The sequence below is a fragment of the Erithacus rubecula genome (genome assembly GCF_903797595.1).
Source record: "Erithacus rubecula genome assembly, chromosome: 2".
NCBI classification, from domain to species: domain Eukaryota; kingdom Metazoa; phylum Chordata; class Aves; order Passeriformes; family Muscicapidae; genus Erithacus; species Erithacus rubecula.
In genome coordinates, this window is record NC_136685.1 from 87,009,742 (window position 1) to 87,028,515 (window position 18,774).

The 18,774-nt window shown below is 39.2% G+C and overlaps 1 long non-coding RNA gene across 1 annotated transcript; it reads right to left on the reverse strand.

Moving 5' to 3' along the window:
• Nucleotides 1–13,490: 13,490 nt before the first annotated feature.
• Nucleotides 13,491–18,319, reverse strand: LOC306798702. The gene is made up of 3 exons (XR_013773447.1): nucleotides 18,211–18,319; nucleotides 17,929–18,064; nucleotides 13,491–14,513 (listed from the first exon to the last, which is right to left on the reverse strand). It is a non-coding gene; the product is annotated as an uncharacterized lncRNA (long non-coding RNA).
• Nucleotides 18,320–18,774: the final 455 nt, after the last annotated feature.

Sequence of the window (18,774 nt, forward strand, 5' to 3'; positions counted from 1 at the left end):
TCCTAATAAAGTGCAAAATATTGATTAGCTCTGGGACAACACATGAATAAATTACTCGTACTCATAATTAGGCTTTGCAGTTTCCAAAAATTCTGGGTACTTTTCACACATCATTTATCAGTATTCTTTCTTTCGTTTCTCTTTGCTTTTAGCCCCGGTTTTTTAGAATGATGGCCAAAATAAGCAAAATATTTCCTTATAGTTCCCTCTCTCACTTCCTGCTTATGAAAGAATTTTCACTCATGGCCTCTAGCACTTCATGGAATCAAATTTCTTCCAGAAATCTGCAGCTAGAATGCAGTATTTTAATTATGAGTATTATTACAATCTCCCTTTCACTCCCCCATCCCACATTCCTCCTTTTCTGTCTTAATGGCTGGTCCCTCCCAAACCAGCTGTTAGAGGCAAACCTACAAATTTACTGCCTGCTTCCTTACAGTAATGTCCTCTCTATGCTGCTTTATGAGTGCTGGTCTCTCAAAAAAAAATAGAAAAAAGTAAATTTAAAGCCTCTGAAATTTGTGGCATAGCTCTTCCTTGTGGTCTATTTTTAGGTGCACCTTATAGGTTGTGAAAGGCTTTCCCTACCCACACACTGAAGTGCCACAGCTTGTGGCAGTGGCTTCCCCCAGCACATTTCCAGAGCAAATGTGAGGGCTCAGGATCTCTGTGCTCACTCTGGGTTTAGCCAGGCTGCACCCTGGGATGCTGCAGCCACCAGAGAGGGTCCCTGGGTGACAAAGTGCCCGGATCGTGTCACTAATGCCACTAGGAAAAGATAATTCTACAACTGATTTCCAGAAATGCTAATAGTGGTTGAAGGAGATTTTGTGGTCAAATGTGAATTTCCCAAAAGATGAAAAAGTTTGAAGGATTAGGGAGGGGGAATTCCTTCAGAGGACAGGGGAGTGCTGCTTCCAGAGGCATTGAAAACTAAGCTGCTGAAACCATCTGAGAACTGTCTTCAGATTGAACTGCTTGCCAAGGAAGGACTCAGATAACACTGTCTATATGAGAAAACATTCCAGGCAATATCCCATCACATTTTACATTTAAACCATAGATTTTATTTCTTCATAGTGCTGACAACAGATGCATTTTAGCTAACAGAACCATCCAGGATGAAACTGTAGGAGACCACAAGCATAACATTTACTCTAATTTCTGGTAGTGCATAGGAAAAAGTCTATCTCTTGTGATTATTTGATTGTCTGGGCTTTTTCCCCATAGCATGAGAGTGCATGTGAGCTATAGGTACATTTATATACACACACATGTAACAGTAAACATATTTTTGTATATGTCTTTGGAGGAGACTATTCCAAAACAAATCTGTGAATGACAGTAACACAGTACTCACTTTCAGCTGCAGTTCACAGAGGAGTCAGCAGAATTGAATGCAGACATTTTTTTTATCTGGCACTTGGTAAATAAGACACATTAATTCAATTATTTAGGAAAAATCTACAACTCTGGAATGAAAAAGTTGAATATATTCAGTAATGCAGAACTTTTTCTTAACCTGCTACAACTATTCAGAGTTAGTTTCCTATTCACCATATTTTTAATAAGAATGTTGTAAGTCCTCATAACTTAAAAGCCTGAAGTTAGATTGAGGATGATTGATAAAAATTTTGGGCTCCTTGCACAAGAAAGTTACATGAAATTTGCACCAAATATGTTTAAAAAAAAAAAAAAAAGGTAGTGATTTCTTTGCAGAGATTAATATATGTATCTGACTCTCAGAGTAATATCTTAACCAGAACTCTTCAGTGTTCTTTACTTCAGCAGTTAGAATGTGTCATTTCACATGCACTTTACAAGCTATTAATCCTACCATCTAGAATTATTTTAAGAATATTATAGTATTCCATTAATTTGGCAAAAGGGACAGAGACAGAAGAAAGAAAAGTACATATATTTGATAGTTTTAATTCAGGTGTTTAAATTTTTCAGTGTATAAACACTGGCAGAGTGGTGAGGGGAGGGTAGGGGAGAAAAAGTATAAAAAGTATTCCTTTATCTTTGGGGGGATTCTAGTTGTATTTCATTTTCTGCAAGCTCTCAAAGAAAATTCTTCTCTGTAAATATCTGTTGAATATATATCTTGGGCCAGTAGCAGAAGTTGGCTTAATAAATAAATTGAATTGAATGCATAGGAAGCAGGGAAGCAGATACACTTTATAAACACATAAATCATCCAGTTAACAAGTAAAATGGAGTTATGATCAATCACAAACCTTGGATAAGCAAATTCAGAGTAGCAAGTACAAACTCTGTATGTGCTGTTCCCAGATCAAATATGTTTGCAAACTTCACAGACTTAAGAATTATGAATGTCAAAAGTAGGATTATAAAGAAACTGTTCAAGAGCCAAGAAAAGGGGCTTATTGAATAAACAGTTTGCAGTGATTATTATGACCAGATTTAGCCTAAAATATGCTGTATGCTGGTGATTGTCCTTTCAAGAGTGAGTTAAGTTGCTAGAGTTTGTTAAATTGCCTGGTACTGAACAAATGGGCGTATTTTGAGCACAAAATCTCTTCTTGGAGTTTAAAAAAGAAATTTAAAAAAAGTCAGGTTAAATACAGCTTGGAAATAATTACAGCATTAATAAACTTTTCTTTCTCCCACCTACACACAGACTATTTTTCCCTACTGAGGCTGACCAGACCTGTGTGTGTGCTCAGCCCATCACTGAGCTACAACAACAGGCTGCTACTGCTTTAAGGGCAGAGATGGCAAGAGAGCAGCTCAGCATTTTCAAAGTCCAGAAACATTTTCCACGAGAAATTGTCCTTAAAGGTTTCAGTTTGAGTAATTTTGTTCCCTGGAAGTGTCCAAAGCCAGGTTGAATGGACCTTTGAGCAACTTGGTCCAGTGGAAGTTGTCCCAGCCCATGGCAGGGAGGCTGGAACTGGATCTTTAAAGTCCCTTCCAAACCAAACCATTCTATGATGATGAATCAACTTCAGCCCAGAGAGCTAAAGCACTACCCAGCCTGGCCAAGTAAATCCATGTCACCTAAGAAAATCTTGAAGCAATCTTGATCAAAGACCATACAATTACCAAGTAAAACTGAAAAATAAATTATGAGATGAGATTAATATCTCTGTTGGTGTAACATAATGGAATTGGCCTTACCTGATGGCTGTGTGGAATTGTGGAGTCACAGAATACCCTGAGTTGGAAGGGACCACAAGGATCCAGTCCAGTTCCTGGCTCTGCACAGGGCAATCCCAAGAACCACAACACCTCCCTGGGGAGCCTGCTCCAATGCCCAAACACCCTCTGGGTGAAGAACTTTTCCTGATATCCAACCTAAACCTGCCCTGCCACAGCTTCAGGCCATTCCCTCGGGTCCTGTCACTGTCACCACAGAGCAGAGATCAGAGCCTGCCCCTCCTCTTCCCTACATGAGGAATCTGTAACTGCAGTGGGTCTCCCCTCAGTCTCCTCCAGGCTGAACAGACCGAGTGGCCTCAGCCACTCCTTGTATGCCTTCTCCTCAAGCATTGCCCTCTTTTGGATGCTCTGTAATAGATTTATCTCTTTCTTATATTGTGTCACCCAGAGCTGCCCCCAGCTCTCAAGGTGAGGCTGCCCCAGCTCAGAGCAGAGCAGGACAGTCCCCTCCCTTACCCAGTGATGCCTGATGCCCCCCTGGAAAGGGCTGATCCTGCTGGCTGCCAGGGCAAACTGCAGTTTTCATCTGAAACAAAGTCAAACCTGGAATGGAGATCAGCAGAAGATCACAACACCCTAGCTTGATTAGATTAGAGTTTATTTTGTGGTAATTTCTCCAACACTATTTTAGCAAGGCTGATAAAATCAATAGGTGCTTCTTCACCATATGTAGATACAGTGCTGAATTAAAAGTGACAATTGTTTTTAAAGGTGGCCCTAGACATTCGCATTATCTTTCATAATTTTACAAGACCATGTATTCCCATCTCTCATCTTTTAATTTTGATTTTTTTTTTCCTGTTATTGCATCATCAATTGTTTACTGTTTTCTCTTCTAGTGGTTGATCTTGCAAGTGCTTTCCAAACAGGGAATTCCTTTGGCTTCAATAGGAATTCTCTTATAAGTGAGGTTATTTATTATTGGGCCCTAAGCTGCACATTTTTTAAAGAAGGAAATCCTCTTTATCTGTTTAGTAAAAGATGATAAATAATAGACTGGAGGGAGACAACACTCACAAGAAGTAGATGGCTTAACAAAACCTGCATCTGGCATACATACAGATTCTTTTAGAGTCCACTATTTTTCCCTGGTTTTTCCAGGGAAGGGAGGAAGAATTCAGGGCTGGGAAAGTTATAAAAGAAAGATACTTCTTAAAGAAGAATTTTTCCCCTCTAGATTTCTTACCCTCATCAGTAGGATGCTGTTTTCAAGACACATTTCTTTAGCAATATGACCATACTGAACAATTCCATGTTGTTTTTTGGGTGGTTTTTTGTTTTGTTTTGGTTTGGTTTTGTTTTTGGTTTTTTTTTAATGGTATAACCTAAATAGCCTCAATGTAGAGAACCTGAGGACAGGCTCTACAAATGATTTCTTGATTTCCTTCAGCATCCCCAGCTGGCAGGAGAGGTCTTCCTAGGGCTCCTCCCGTGCCACCAGCCCAGCCAGCCCATGCAAGCCACTGCCAGCACTGAAAATGTACAAACACATGGTTAATGATCTTAGCAGAGATTCCATTCCAGAGCCTTGCACTCCAGCTGTTCTCACATTTACCCTCTTCATTGCAGTGACAAGGGTTATCAACTTTGAGGGTAAATGCTGAAGTTTTAGGTTTGGGATTTTGGGTGAAGAGTGGTTGTTAGGGTTTTTTTTTCTTTTCTTTGGAGTTGCCAGACTGGGTTTCTTTGGAAAAGTTGTAAGGCTCAGGTAAATTCACATGTCTCTAAATTATACTGCAGTGGGGTAACACAATACATGTGGGGTCCCTTATGCCATTCTACAGTATTTGACTGCCACAAACCTCAGAACAAACAGGGAGGGGATGAGAGGCAGCAACACGAGCCCCTTCCCCGTGCTCCTGTGGTGTGTGCAGCATGGCCAAACCAGGAACTGCTCCAATGAAGGGGCAATTTGTCTTGTTTTATTCAATTAAGCTTATTTGCATATCTGAGGTCAATCTTTCTTCCTGTTATTCTAGCAGCAAATGCACACCAAGATATATGCTGATACACTGAGTGGAAAATCACATGTTTGTGTATGCCCGTCGCTGAAGTCAATCACAATTAAAGATTTGACAAATTATGTGATTCCTTCTCAAAATTGAATCCTGTGATGTTTATGCAGAGCATAAGGATACTTATGCCTTTAATGCAACAAGCCTGTTTTTATTTACATAGATGAGTGAAACATTGCCCTGGCATTACACAGAGTAAAGTGTGCAAATTCTAAACCCTTCCATAGTCCCTGGATATAAGAGTGCATTCATATGTTTGTGTTTAACATGAACAAATTTATGATCTGATGTGGATTCCTCTGAGTACAGATGTATTCCAACTATTTGCTGAATCCTAATTTTGAAAGAGCAAATGTGAGTGCTCTGGAAGGAAAAAAAAGTTATTTTCTATGTTTTACAGGGCTTCAATGCAGTGCAGGCTCTTTTTTTTTTTTTAATAAGAGGTGGGTTGGGGTTTGCCTGTGACAGTTTAAAGGATACAGATAGCGAGAATCAGCATATTAATAGAATGTCAAAACTCAGAAAATAAATCTAGCACCTTCAGATCTATTTGTGTATTTTTGCAGATAGTCCAGGTTTTTTGAACCCTGCAAACAGAAACATACACAAATCCTGTTGACACTGCCAAGAGTGGTATAAAGTAATCTGCATAAATCCACAGCATTTCCTACAAAATCATTTCAGACAAAAATGGCATGTTTTGTGATTAGGGCTTCTATAGGAAGGCAGAGGGGGAGAAAAGTGAATACATCCCCTGCATGTAGCCATGCATCTTTCTGGTGAAGTTTCCCTATACATGAAGGAATCCCTCCAGATATTAATTCAGCTTTTGTTCTTCAGTGCATGTAGAGACCAGAGCCCAAGGGCTGTGCTCACAGCCCCCTTTATCCAGATTGTTTCCCTTGATGTTACACACAGGGAGACAAAGGGCACTGCTGCTTTTCCAGTGCCTTGGAGGAGCCTTTCAGCCTTTCTGTGCTGATAGTGTGGCTTAGAGGGCTCACTGCAGATCCCAGAGCACACATTCCACTGCTCCAGTTGTGGTTCAGGTTAGAGATAACTACATTAGAATAGAAAATATTTTAGGCTCAGGATCAAAGTTTACATCTGAGGCCAAATCAAGGGAAAAGTCTGATGTTTCAGTAATCATGAGAAAAGGCCTAATCATACTGATATGCTCTCAGTTTCCACAGGGCCAGTAATCTCTCAGATCAATCTGATTTGCCTGAAACTTTTGCCATCTTGAAAAGTGGGAAATAAATAAAGGCAGCTATTTGCATAGTTGTAAATCTGTGCTGGAACAAGACCCATTGGAGCAGAATTGGGGAAAAAAATTACTCCAAACATTTCTTTAAATCTAATGGGGATTGTATTCCTGGGTTTATTTCACCCTGTTTCACATGCATACAAATACATATTTTTCAATAATCAGCCATCTGCATCAAACTTACATGTCCCAGTGCTGTTTCCTTTGATATAGTTGGCCAAATTCCCACTGATTCCAGTTGGAGGGGAGTCAGGACTAATGTGCATTTCCAAAAACATGCAAAACCATATTCTGGCTGGCAATTATTTAAAGAGCTATGGAGCTTTTAGCAATTCAAAACATATAAAGTGTCTTTGATATGACTTAATTTGCTTGCATGTCAGAAAGAAAATATAAGTGATATTGTGTGCCTTCCTGAAAAACCCTTTTGATGGAAACATTCTTTCCTTGGGCAACCTTCCTTTGTGTGCAAGCCAGAAACTTCCTCCTAAAGTTTTCCCTTGGAAGCAAACACCTCAAGTCAACTGATAGAACCAAACCTAAATGAATATTTTGCTGTCCCTGATTTTCCCCTTACTGAATCTAGAGGGGACACTAGTTTCAGGGAGCCAGGCTATCACCAGCAATCATGGTAAAGCCTAAGAAAGAAAGGTAAATGCTGCCTTCAACAAAGCCAAGGTGATGTTTTTTGCAGGTGGAGCAATAGGAGGGCTAAAACCACCTGGTGAAGCACTGAGTGGCCTCACCAGCAGATCTTTGAAACACAGAAAAGGTCATTTTGCAAGAGAAGTCCCACACTCTTACTGGGGGACAGCATACCAGCAGCAGGTACCTGGAGCAGATAAAGGTCAGCCAAACACAGGGTAAAGCAAACAGTGCTAAAGGTGTGCACTCCTCTGCTTGCCAGAGGTGGAAACCAGAGCAGCTGCTAAACACTGACTCCCTTCCATGAAAAATACAACTGTTGGACATTGCTTGAATGGTGACCAAGAGGAAGGACAGCTAGGACACTGGTGTGGCAGTGATAGATGGCTGAGACTGATGACAGCCCCGTAAATATAAAATGTAAGGTGAACAAAGCTGAGGGAAGTCCAGAAAAGCAGCTACTTGCAGGCAATGGTGAGTTATACCAGAGATTTTTAGGCTGTGTGCCTAATTCCCATGGAGAGTAATGAGAGATAATAACCAAAGTATAGGTGTGCATTTATTGCTTAAAAAGTAAAGAGTTTGATCCTGGTTTGAAGGTGAAACTCACATCATCTGGAAGACAGGACTCTTCTTTTTAGAGGTAACATACTTTATGTTTCTGGCAGCAGATGGAATTTTTCGAGCTCCTTTGTGTTTCAACTCTTTAAGTTCCATTCACTTTGCTGGTCTCTGAACACAGCATTTATAGTTACCACAAAATCTCAAATTACCTACAGCTTTGATACATATGTTACCAGATAAATCACTGCAAATACATATATATGTATTTGTGTATTACTCTTCCCTAAGGAAATGAGCCTGTGCAATCACACACTTTATCTCTTTCTAGCTTTGGAAATCTTTCCCAAATGTCAGCCACATTTGACAAAGGATTACAGGTCAGAGAGATAACTGAGTTCCTAGAAATGCAGTGATAATCAGTAGCTAGGTGAGTGCAAGAGCTGAGACAGGAGGGCAGGTAGAGCTGTGCAATCCAATCCTCTGTGCAGCAGCAGGCATCTGGCCAAAGAGTGTGCACAAACTGGACATTTGGGCTCTGAGTAGCTCCTAGTAGTTGTATCTTCCTCACCAAGTATCAGGAGTTTTCACAATGCAAGAAATTCAATGGACAGAAGGAAATAAATCTGAAGGAAGCTGTGCCTCACTTTACCTGTTCTTTGCAGAGAAGTTTTTCCAGGAAATGTTAATTGCTTCATACTGGAGCAATGTCAGTGCATGGGAGAACTAACTTTAATTTTGCATCTCCCTTTGTCACTGTTCTGCCTGTTCTGTGCCATATCACATGCCAGAGAAAGTAACTTGATACATGCTAAAAATTTGCATGCAGTTTCATAAATGACAGACCTTCTCTTGGTAGAGTAAGCCATTTAATGCCTGGTTTGAAGGAAGGATTAAATCCTAAGGTATCATGTTCTCCACAAAATACCCTGTCTGTAATTGCATTTTTTTTAAAAAAACCCTGAATTCAGAAAATAATTAAAATAGGTGATCATCTTTCCTGATCCTTCAGGTTTATGTCAAAGGTTAACAGTGTGGACCTATAATGGGTTTGACCCTAATTAATTAGCCCAGGCAAATCACTTGTGTACCAGCATAAATTATATACATACTTAAAAAATGCCAATAGAAAATCCTGATGAAGTTACTTTACCCTTGATTTCCCACAGAAAGATTCCTAAACACCCATTTTTTGCCTGACATAACAAAATGATGGTTCTCGATTTGTCCTGAAATTTAAAGCAGCACCACTTAATAACCAGATATCTTTTTCTTTACTGAAAGATGAAATAGAAGAAATCTTTCCATTTGTGATTTTTTTCTAAGATGTAAGAAGGTGGATTTAAAAGGATCTCTACATTTTATTACACCACAGTCTTGACAAACAGCACAGAGAGATTATTACTGGGTCCTCAAGTTTTCCTGAAGAACTGGAAAAAGTAATTGCAAAGCAATTGCTATATTTGTCCTCAAAATAATATTATGCAAGCTTTTCAGTAGGAATATGGAAAAGGAGCATTTCTAAGGTCAGTAATAGCATTAAGGAAGCAAGATATTCTGTTGGGAAATGTGTGGAAAGCTTCATCTTAACTTCCCCTGGAGCCAGTTTTGGCTAAAGAAAAATTTACAAGGCACCATTAAAATTCTGCTTTTCAACCTCCAGCATGTTCTCTTCCTAGAAAAATAAGTCTTCCAAACATAGACATAGTAAGGAATAAACGTAAATATACTAATAAACACTTCACTGGGGTTCCACAAGACACATCTGTGTAAATTTCAGAGTTTTACTCAAGAATTTGCAGACTTATAATAAATCTTTTCTCAAAGTATCCTTGAGAAACCATTAGCTGGAATGCAGGTTACAGCCCTTGAGTTTTGAGATAATGTCCATCTCTCCTAGTGTGGTCATCTTTCCTGTCTACATTACAGTCACATAGTGGGTTCTGCTAGCAGAAGACATTTCCTGTAACTTCAGATGGATTCTGGTGTTTTGACTGCTAAATTAAAAGAAATGTTTTGCACGTTTGTAGGAAGAAATGCAAAATCTTTTGCACAGTAAAATTCTGAGAAAGTGCATGTAACATTACCCCTATGCTTTCCTGGATTGGGACTTTAGTTTTTAACAAAGAAAATAAATTCATTTTCAATCTCTGTGAAAAATAATCCAAAATTTGTTGTAGTTAGCATAACTCCTTTCAGTCACTACTGGGCCTGAACCTGCCCTTATCCTTGTAATTACAAAAACGAATACCCACCTTATTTTCAATTTCTCAAGGAATAAAAAGAAGCTGATTTATGCTATATAAATTGTCTAATATGACTGCTACCTATATTTTGTTACTCATGAGTGTTCTGTAGTTGAATAAATGACATAGTGTAATAAGTGAAAGAAGAACAGTGTTGAAAATGTTGAAAAGGAGGGTTTGTAGTTTTGTTGAACAAAAAAGCTCTCATATATCTCATAGGAGGAAATGTTAAATCTACTTAATCTGGTGCATTATGCAAATTCAGCAAACCTTTGAAGCTTTCAGGCAGCTCACCCAGTTTTTCCTAAAATTCCTGTAAGAGGATTCAGCATCCTAGGTCTCTGAAACCACTTCTATGAGGCACAGTGTATTAAACTTTTTAAAGATTATTTGTGGAAAAATGGCTTCTTTGTCATTCAAGATGTGTTTTTAGGCCCATAATTTCCTTCAAGTGAGCACAATTCCACTAACAGCAGTATATTATTTTGACAGTAAGTCAGTTGGCATAAGACTTCATTGTGTATGCCTTTTGTTTATATAATCCTTCCTAACAGTAACAAGGTGTTTACTGTTCAGCAAACACATTTTATTTTAACTGCCAACAGTAAAACTGTCTGATAAATTTTGATTTAGCTAAAGAAAGCAAGTTCTCATTTAGCCCAAATAAATCCATGGTGCTATAGACAGCTGTTTGGAGTACATAATCCCCCAAGCTCTTACAGCGAGGCAGCCCTTGCTGTTGAATGAGCGAGGGAGAGCAGGCTCAGCTGTTCAGGATGTGCTCCATTAGGGCTGTAATCTATAGCACCATCCTGCCATATTGTGAGAGCATTACTCACACTCAGCAGCACTGCAGCAGTGCTCCTCTGACAGATGCTCTGCAGACTGACAGCTGACACCCTAAGCTCAGCTATGGATTTTTCACTAAACACATCCTGCAGCCCGGATCAATGTGGTCTGGCTGGCTGCTTCCCCCCGCTCTCCTACAAAGAGATCAACACCTAATACCATTTCTGTGAGATTCTCAGCCAATTCACTGTCTCCAAGTGGAAAAAGTTCAGATTTCAGAAAGACAATGAACACAGACGCTTCTCAAAATAACAGCATTTTGCTGCTTGGGAGAAAGAAGAATTCATAAGCCCAAAGGCATTTGTCTTTCATTTTATGGTTGACTTTATCATGAAGAAATTTGCCAGAGAAATGTGATTTTTAAGGTTGATATTACAAAAACTTTTGAGAACAGCAGGGGAGAAATAGCTGATCTGTCACATGGGGTCGTCTATAGCAAATGCAAAGCAAAATAGACTCCAGTATTTGCTTCCTGCCAAAATTAGAATATGTGGCAAGAGCATGGACACGGCAGAGATCAGGATGTGCATAATAAGACAATGTTGCACTTGCATGTTCAAGGAAAAGCTATAGAACAAATCATTTTGCTGTAATGTCTATAGCAAACTTCTACCCTTAACCTCAAAGCACTGGTAAAGTAGTTTGCTTTTTCCCTGTCTTTTTCTTTTTTATGACTACTTCATTAGCACTGCTCCTGCTCCCACCAAAGTCACCAGCAGAACTCCTGTGATTCACTGAGAACAGGAGCTGGCCCATAAAGGAGTTGTGGTTTGGAAAGCACTTTCCAGAATGATAATTGGTTTAAAGCCTAAATGTAGTCAATTACCTGCACTGAACATAAGGAATAAGCACAGAAAATAATGCAAGTTAGGTTTAAAGTGTATAAAGGGAGGTTTAACTATAATTTCTGTACTGGAATTTGGGGACATTTGGGTTGTGTTTTGTTCTCTGCCATTATTTGTGCCACCTCAAAGAGCTTATATTCCAATATTCTAATCTTACATCAGATCTGGGAGTTTGTGGAAGGGCAACTAGCTCTGCTTCTGATTTTCATCCTGCCACAGCACATGTTGCATGGAAAGACAAACAGATGTCTGTGCCTTCTTGCAGAAAGATTGCTAGAGTAGGGTTAATTGCAAATAACTGAATTTCCTCTTTCTGAACAAGCAGTTTCATGTTTTGAAAGTACATCTTGTGGCCATTTTTGACTTTCAGTGTGTTGTTCCACTCCTTATTGTGCTGGACTTTGTCTTTAAACTAACAGTGCCTTAGAGTTTTGCAAATATGTATGTAAAAGGTAAATTCTTATGTGATTATGTGATAATTGAATGAAGCCTACTCTTTAAATTGTGGTGGTTTGTCACTGTCTGGACACCAGGTGCCTGCCAAGCTGCTCTGTCACTCCTCCTAAGTCCTATTATTTATTATTTAATAAATAAAACCATACATTAAGCTCTGCACGCTCAGAAGAGAAAGTATTTATAGATGATTATCAAATCATTGCACTCCTCATAAAATTAATAAACATTAGTTCAATGTATTCAACTGTTTAGAGAGATCTTGGTCAGAAAGGGATGTTCTTGCTGAAAATAAACTAGTACAGCTCCAGTTAGGCAAAACCATTAAATTGATCTGCCCTATATAAGAAATTATTAAAATCTCATCTGTGTAGATAGTTGAGAGCAAAAGATGGTGCAACTCGAAAGAAAAAATTGGCAAGGAGCAAATTTCACCTTCAAGGAGGTATGAGATGCAGATGGCCCATAACCAGATTGCCCAAGCCATGTATCTCATCACAAAATCATCCCAACAGTTCAGGGACAGTTCATCATTTTATCTGATCCTTTTAGGATCAGAGAAAACAGGTTTTATATGGTCCTGCTTCCCCCTTTAAAGCCTTTTGTCACTGTTACTGGAAAGCAATTACATTTTTGACAGTTAGCATCACCTCCAGGGATCGTTCTCCTGCTGACACTGGTGTTAGCACACAGACACAAAACTCTGTCCATAAATAGCTTTATTCTTGCAGTTAGGCTGGTAACCAGCTATTCCAAATAGGGAAGATGGAAATGCTTGAAGTAAACCTAGCGAGGCTCTAAAATGAGTTTTGCCTTGAGAAACACTGTGCCTATGAACCTGTTTAGATACAAGTTTATGTAGGCTGCCTCCTAGTCATAAATACATTTGAGAAAAATTCAGGGCAATTTTTTTTCTTTTTCCACAGTGACCTAATAGTAATAACAGTCCAATTTTTAAAGCAGCTTCTAGATAAGAATTTCAATGACTTTCCCACTGAGATGCCATTTTACAAAGGGTGAAATAATGATGTTAAGTAGTTAAATGCTTGGAGTTAGCTTTGGCCAGCCGTTGACCTTAACACAGCTGAGGCAATGGCTCATGTTGATTTTGGGAAGAAGGGAATACACTGGGAACACTCAAGTCAGACTGACTTTGGCCAGACATGACAGCCTGTGCAACAGGCTTTGCATGTTCCTTTCTTTCTGCAGATCTTGCATGAAACACTCACACCTGTATGCAGCATGTCTGCAGCAAGAGCAAGAAAATCTTCAGCTTACTGATGTTTTCAAGCATACAGAATAAGTAAAGCTGAAATTGAACTATATATCTGAAGGACTGGCACCAGCCTTTAGGAAAGCTTAGACACTTCTACTTTTGGGAGGTTGAAATATTTTGAAAACTTTGACTGCTGGTACATTGGAGGGTGATTTTTATTCTGCTGTAGTAAAATGCACAATCATTACCACCTGAGAACAGAAAACCTTGTCTCTGAATACCTCATTTGAGGATTATTTTCTCTCAGACTTTGAAAATCCCAAAGAAAGAGGGACTTCCCTCTTACCTGGAAATTTCTAAGAAGAATCTTTATAGCCTTCTCTATAACCATCTATTGCTACTATTATATTAAAGCAAATTATGTTAAAAGTTGTTAAGAACAACTTACATAACTAAATAAAGCCTATGGAAATTGTGGGAAAGAAACAACAGCAAAGATAGCCTGCATGACTAAAATAATTTAATTCTTTTAGAGAGGAATTTGGGCATATCTGCTTTATGTGTGCACTGCAAACACTATATTAACTCTGGCAGTAGAAGTACATCAAACAAGAACCAGATACATCACAGAATACTGTTCAGATTTTATATTAAATCTTGCAACAGGCTTTACATTATTGTTGTTTCAAAATCTCAGTGAGTTTTCTGGTCCTTGTCTTCAAGACTGTGCTCATATGATTAACAGCTCAGGGAGCATGCAGATAAAACTTAGTCCTGCCATACTTTCAGGCCTGCCCATCAGCTTCCAGTTCCAGGCAGTATATCTCTAATACACACTTATTGTCATTATTGGATGCAGTGTGTATTGATTTTTTGAAAAGTATTACAAGTGGAAGAACAGCTATGCCAAACACCAAGATGTTCAGCATTTCACAATCAAGTACCTTTAAACATTTTGACATTATGGGATGGTTTTTTTGTCAGGAAATTATTTCATCACCCAGAACAGCAAAGCATGGGTAGATTTTAAGCTGAAACTTCTCACAGGATTTTCTTGTTGAAATTGTTTCATCTGCACAGAATAGCCAGTCAATAGCTTCCCTTTAATGCAATTTGGGACTGCAGCAAAGACTGGAAAATGACAGCCAAGTGTGTGTTCCACTTATTCTGCTGCCAGGGCTTCAGCTGCAGAGCTTTCACTGTGAGCTTCACGTGTAGTCTCTCAGGGACCTGTAGCTGGTACAAGAAAATGTTATTTCACATCAAAAGCTACTGTACTTGTATTTTATGTCTCTTGCATATACACATGCATGAAGAGTCATAAACCCAATTAGACCAAAGAGGGCATATGCACATCCTTAAAGAGAGAAAGCTCAGTCCTGACAGTGTTATATGTTTTGACTTCAACTGTGTATATATTTATACAGGCATGTGCATGTGTGTTGTGTCATCATATGGTATCACTGAATTCAGGACAGCTGTGGCTATAAGCTTATCCTTTCTGCATATTTATGTGACAGAAATGTGGAAACTTTCCTCTGATTAAACAGAAGTTTCACAATAATCTTCATTTCTCTCCCACCCAGAGAGGAATGTTTTCTGCATTTCATGATCAGTACTTCAGCATTCACAACTGGATCATCTTTTCCTCTTTCTAGGCTGGGGTTTTTGAGCCCTATTTGGAGTATAGTACATGCACCCATTTCTCCTTTACGTGCCCAAGAAAGGATGAGCCATAATCTTTCCTCAGCTTGAGTGCACTCCCCCGAGAACACAAAGTCCTTGCAGTTCTCCAGGGGTGTTTTTAACCAGAAGCTGTTTTTTTAATCAGAAGCTGTTGATCAAAACCTTTGTTTCACTTATAATCTGCACTGTAACAGATGCTAAGAAATTTCAGACACACAAGTCTGATTCCAGGAGAATGAATTTTCAGATTAAATCATCTCACAAACCCAGGAAAGTCCTGTGTCTCCTCTGCCTGAGATCACTTTTTGTCTGGTACAAAGTACCTATCTTCACATTGTCACAAAGCAGGAGAGCTCAGTGAGCTTTATTGTTTCCTTTTTTTTTTTTCCCTTAAAGTAAATGAAAACACCACTAGAAGGCAACTGGGCCAAATTCTCTGTAGTGGAAGAAAGAGGTCAATTCTGTAGACTTGAGGGAGCAGATTTGCATCTGCAATGGTAAAAAATGTGGCTGAATATTTTCCTGATCTAATTTTTTATATGTGTTTATTAGATTTCATTTTACCGGCAAATTCATGCAAGTATGATTTATATGTAATAATCCCCATATTTTTTTAATTACCTTGCCATAAAACCTGAATAACTCTCCCTACTTTGATCTCCAACACATTCTGGAGAATACTGCACCAGGCATGCCTAAATCAGTTAAGCCATGCACAGAGCTGTTCCTGCAGGGAAGCTTTCCCACATCAGAAGATTGTGTAATAAAACTTAACACAGCTCATTAATTTTCTCTCTTAACCAATGCATCTGACAAGAAGTGACTTTGAAAACCTAAAGGAATGACACAACTCTTATGCTTTGCGTGAAACATCTGTTTCCAGCTCCTTTGCTATTAAATTGACATCTTTTTATTTGAAAAGTTCCTTTTATTTCCCAACTTCCTGCAATTGGTAATGTATATATCCCAAAGAGCTTAAATTCACAGCTTTTAAAACTTGATTAACTAAATGCTGGGTTAGTCCTGTCCCAGAGGAAAAATGCCTCTTGTGCAGACAGATTAAGTGGTACAACTATGCTTTTTAATCAATTATTAAAAATTTGTTTATTCAGGCAATGTCAGATTTCATAAAGCATCAAAACAGACTTCAAATCCCAAAATAATGTAAACACCAGTGTGATTGCATATGCAAAATATTAGCATTCTTGGATCTGGAAAATCGATAGAAGGTGAGCATGTCATACTGGCTCTCTCACCCGTGAAGGCCACAGACAAGATCAGGTTTCCAGCTATGAAGACCCACAATGCTACTTGCAAAAGCAGAAGTTCCAGAAGCCTTGAATGAGGAGTAAAGATGATTTTCAGCAGAAGCAAAACACCTTCATAACCCTGACTTTTCTGTTAAATTCCCATCACTTACCCCCATATTCCGATTAAATTGCTCCCTTAGATTTACTCCCTAAGTGGGGAAAAGACAAAAATAAACATAATGGCAAACTTTTTCAAGATCATTTCATGTTATGTGCAGAAATCATGCACAGTTAAATTCTGGAAGCTGATTCAATTCCAGTCTGATGAACAAGATGAATGCATTTAATTGCACGTTGTGTTTGTATGGGAGCTAAGTATTGTTTGGTAACTCTGGTAAACCAGCTACACCCTACCAACTAATCCAATTTTAAGACCTTTGAACTTGTTCATACACCCCCTCCACCTTCAAAAAGCTCTACTCTTCAGCATAGTTCAGCAAGGAAGACTTAGCAATGAAAAATTAATAAAATGTTTGAATTTTAGAAAATTAGAGGAAAAACAGGTCCATTTTTCATACTATGAGTTCCTCCTGGTGTCTTGGTTGCTCTGAAAAGATGCATTTTTTTTTCTGAATAATCTAAAGATTGTCAGTAAAGAGCCAGTCCTGGAAGTCCTCTAATCTTCAGACATAATTTTACATTAGATTAAATTGGGCAGCACCCCAAATTCACACCTGGCTTGGTGGGACTATGTATCTGTACAAAGTGCTCACAGGAGCCTTTGCTGGACAGGGATCTAAAACAGAATCAGCAGGGAAACAGGTTGTTTACCTAGAGGGAACTTCCCCTCCTCTTCCTTTTTTCTAGGCTGTGCCATCCACCAGCTTTGCAAGGAGCTGAATCTGAGCTCAATGCTGGGCAGCTGCCTGTGAGCCTGGAGGATGCTCACTCTCACAGCTCAATTTCTAGGGAAGAATGAGTTTTGCCAGATCTATTTCAACCCCTGTCAGTCTCAAGTGTGGGCCTTTTCTTACACACACTGCACAGACGAGCTGCACTCCAAGGAGCGGGTTAGCAGGACTCCTTGCTGCTTTTACACACTGGTTTAAGTAGTGCCCACTATCAAATAAAGCCTGGAGCTTGTGCCAGACTGACAATTAATGCTGTCATTTTGCAGTCCCAGTTAAATAAAATGCACAGCCAGAAAAACAAAAAGAAAGAAGACGAAGAAAAAATATGTCCCTTCTAACATTGCCAAGCTATGCAGTAAGTGGGAAAATGAGGCAGTAAGAGTCCAAGATGAACATAGTACACATAATTTATAGGATCAGAGGAGGTGAGCAAACAGGGCGAGCCAGAGATTTTTGACATGTACTGCACTCTTTAACCCATGCAGTTTTTTTATTTTGGAAAACAAGAAGATGGCTGAAAGGTGCATTATAATATGAATCAGTCCTAATATTTGCACTTTGGTACCAGCTTGGTGCATCAGTGGCACGTTCTAAAGCATGGATTAAACAGATGTGCAGGTATAAACTTGCATCTGGCAGGAGGGTGTGGATCACCTGCTCTCTCCCAGACTGCTTTGCTCTGATAATTCTTCTCACCAAAGCTCAGAGAATTTTCCTTTTGTTTTCACATACGAGTGACAGCCAACTTTGCTAATCCTAGATATTTCATACCAAAAGTGGAACATGAGGGTGACTCACCTGAGGAGCTGTTAAAGAGCAGGTCTGGGCTGCCACGCAGCCACATCCCAGGACATCTGGGTAGTATGAGCATCAGCAGCTGCAGCCACTGGTTCTGTCCCACAGAGAAGCTTCAGGTTGCCCAGAAGTACCCATACTAGCCAAACACAATACAAAGACATAATTTACATGCTTTGTGAGTTCCATCTTAACTGCTTAAACACTTCAAGAATGCTACAGATCAGCCCTGTGAAGTAGGTGATTAACATGGCTGTATTGTGAGTGCAGAGATAAATTACTTACCCATGTTCACATAGGAAGACCATGGCCAAACTGGTAATAAGATCCAGATTTTCTGCCTCCCACTCTGCTGCACCACAGAATTGTGACATATTTCCACAAGCTGTGCACTAAAAGACAGGGGAAAGAGACAGAGAGAAGTCACAATGAACAGAAAATCACCAGATAATGTGTGGCAATTCAAATCTCTGCTGTGGTGGTTTAGTGTTTGCAGTTATTAAGGGAAATAAAGGAACTGTCCAAACTTTCCAGGAACAACTTCCATTTAGGAGGTCTGAGGAATGAGATTTATAATACAGATGAAATCTTTGATTCTTTGCCTTATTTTTCCTACCATATAAAAAAAATACAAATTGCAATTTTGAGAACTAGAGGGGAGAAGGAAGTAAAGACAAGCTGAATCATGTTTAATAAAAAGGTTTATAGCCATTCCTAGCAGGATTCTATCCAGCTGGCACATCACATTCCTATCAGAAGCTGCACTCAGTGAATTAGGTGGTGTGTTATTGCTCCAGCAATATCACCTGCAGACCTATTTCACCTCAATATAGGAGTCCCATTTTTTCC